This window comes from Callospermophilus lateralis, chromosome 18 (assembly GCF_048772815.1).
Source record: "Callospermophilus lateralis isolate mCalLat2 chromosome 18, mCalLat2.hap1, whole genome shotgun sequence".
NCBI classification, from domain to species: Eukaryota; Metazoa; Chordata; class Mammalia; order Rodentia; family Sciuridae; genus Callospermophilus; species Callospermophilus lateralis.
Genome location: NC_135322.1, coordinates 4,339,536 through 4,342,665, shown reverse-complemented (window position 1 = coordinate 4,342,665; position 3,130 = coordinate 4,339,536). Strand labels below are relative to the sequence as shown.

At 42.8% G+C, this 3,130-nt stretch overlaps 1 pseudogene; it reads left to right on the top strand.

Annotated features, from left to right (window-relative positions):
• Window positions 1–1,069: 1,069 nt before the first annotated feature.
• Window positions 1,070–2,149, top strand: LOC143384222 (vomeronasal type-1 receptor 4-like; annotated as a pseudogene).
• Window positions 2,150–3,130: the final 981 nt, after the last annotated feature.

The following is a 3,130-nucleotide window of genomic DNA, read 5'->3' as shown; positions in this document are numbered from 1 at the left end:
GTAAGCATGGCTTAACATTTGCTCTCCTTCAGTACCCACTAATTTTCTTGTGCTGACCTCATCCATCTCACTCCCCCTTTTCTCTGTGGAAGTAAACTGTGGATCAGTCTTGAATTCACCATCATGGACATAGGCAAATTCTGTAGGACTGCATGATCATGTGTCAGTTTGGAATTGGTAGCATAGAGGCTTCTATGTGATCTAGCAAGTGGATACCATCAGAAGCATCAATTTTAACACCCCATTGCCAGTTCATGAGATTCCTGGCCTATCTTCAACCTTCCAATCAAGGTATTTCCTAACATCTTATTTTAGATTCTGGTTGGTGTGTGCTTATACTGAGGAGTTGTTTAAATAACCATGTGGAACTTTTCCCCTCATGTTTATTATTCATTCAATGATGACTTTTGAAAATGTTCAATTTTTCTTCTATTATGCATTCTGTAAGATGTATCAGCACTGTATACATCAAACTCACCCAGTGTGTGGCACTTGATGAGTTTAAGTCCTCATTTAATGTATCCTAACATGTCATTTCAACCATCTCTTTCACATTTGTGCTGTTTAATATTCATTTTCTTACTCAAATTCTTGTTGTTATAAATGTCCTATTGCTCACCTTTAAAGTTTAGGTCAGAAATGTTTTTGTATATGGTGTGAGTGGCCATTGAAGTTCTTTTTTCCAATGTGACTAGCAAATATCAGTTCTTTCTGAAACTTTAAATGTTAAATTCTTTCTATGCATTTGTTCTCACGTTTTATTGCCTCTCCCAGGTTAGCATCATCTGATGGTCAAGGCTCATTTTTCTACACAGCATACTGTTAAATCTCCCCATCAACCTGTGCATCTTGAGGGCTTTGCAATCCCACAGGTGCATGCAATGGAAGCTACTCTTGGCATCAAAAATTATTTGAAGATGGAGATCTCTCTATGTTGCTCAGACTGGCTTTAAACTTCTGGGATCAAGTGATTCTCCTGCCTCATCCCCACAGCTAGTAAGCAGATACAGGTGCTTCCCACTGTGCTTGGGCACAACTATTTTCAAGGAGTCTTTTTGCTCAGAGGAACAACTGTTGCCATAATGTAAAGGACATTGTGTGAATGACAAAATGGCCTCCAGGAATGTGACAATAGGACTGATGTTCTTATCACAGACAGCTGTTGGAATTCTGGGAAATTTCTCTCTGCTTTATGATAATTTAGTCCATTCCTGGAATGACTGTACATTAAGGACCACAGATTTGATTATCAAGCACCTCATGATAGCCAACTCCTTGGTCATTCTCTCTAAAGGAATTCCCCAGACAATCACAGCTTTCGGCTTGAAATATTTTCTCAGTGATTTTGCATGCAAACTAATTTTGTATATTCAGCGAGTGGGCAGGAGTGTGTCCATTTTCATCACCTGCCTCTTGAGCGTCTTCCAGAACATCACCATCAGCCCCATGAACTCCTGTTGGAAGGATTGCAAAGGAAAAGCTCCAAAGTACATTGGCTCATCCATTTCCCTCTGCTGGATCCTGTACATGGTGGTGAATTCCATTTTTCCTCTCTATATGCTTACCAAATGGAGTAGGAAAAACACAACAGAGAAAAGAGATCTTGGGTACTGTTCTTCTGCTGGTCGTGACAAAATAACGAACTCGTTATGCAGCCTTATTTGTATTTCCTGAGGTTGTCTTTTCCTTGCTCATGATCTGGTCCAGTGGCTCCATGGTTCTCCTTCTGTACAGGCACAAGCAGAGGGTTCAGCACATTCACAGCATCAAAGTTTCCCCCAGAACCTCCCCTGAGTCCAGAGCCACCCAGAGAATCCTTGTCCTGGTGGGCACCTTTGTGACATTCCACACCCTCTCCTCCCTATTAAATGTTCATATTGCTCTATTTTCCAGCCCCAAAGGGTGGTTGGTGAACACCAATGAGCTAATATCAGTGTGTTTTCCCATGGTCAGCCCCTTTATTCTCATGAGCCGTGAGTCCACTGCCTGCACTCTATCCAGGCTCTGCTTTGTTTGTATAAAAACCACAAAATCTTGCTGGGTGCTGTGGAAAACATCTATTATCCCAGGAACCTGGAAGACTGAGACAAAGGAATTACAAGTTGAAGGCCAGACTCAACAATTTAGCAACACCCTGTCTCAAAAATAAGACTGAAGATGAAGCTCAGTAGCAACCCACCCATGGGCTTAATTCGCAGTATTAAAATATAGGTAAAATGTAGCCTAATCTTACTATCAGTATATAGAGATTGCATGTTTTTTATATGATGTTTCATCATTTTTCACACTGAAAGCACCAATATAGAAATAAATGGAAGACTCACATAACTTTCTGACCCTAAAGACAGTGTGGCCTTCAGCTGGTAGTGGCAACCACGTGGCCATGGTGGAGGGGAGCAGAGCTGGTGGTTCTCACCTTATGCAGAACATCCTACAAGCAGCAATCCTAGTTCATGTTCTTGAGGGAAATGGAATGGAGTCATTCCCAGTTCTTCCTGTGCAGTGTCCACCTGGGCCACTCCACACAACCAGACTGCACTTGGCAAGAGAGGGGAAGGCTGGTGGGAGCACAGTGCTCCTGCTGCCTGCTGTGCCACAAGGAAGGAAGCCCTGGGTTCTCACCTAGGAATTGCACCTCTCCTGCTGGGACGTGTACAAGAGTTGTAGCATAATGTCACATTCTGATTTGGTAAAAAATGGAAAGATAGTTGATCACATCTCCATTTCACTCTTATGAAGTGCGTTTATCACAGCTCAATGGTAATAAATTTGTGTATTTAGGCTAGATTTTATTCTTGTTGGTGCAGGCAGGGTCCTGAGAAGTGCAGGAGCAGTTCCCACTGAAAAACCAGCCTGTACCTCAAGCTGTCCAAGGAAGGGAGCATGACCCTTGTCCTTGGAAAGACCCACAGAGCACTCCTAGGCACATACCCACTCTTCTGAGTTGTTTATCTACAAATAATAGTAGAGATCTGCAGAACCAGGTGTCCCTGACTCTATCAGGCTAGGTGAGGACCCAAAGCAACCCCTAGCAACCACCAATCAGCATGAGGCAGGGAAAATACCTGGGATGCCAGATGACCCACCTAATAGTTTATGGTGGTTGATCACATGTTGGGAAACCATGTAG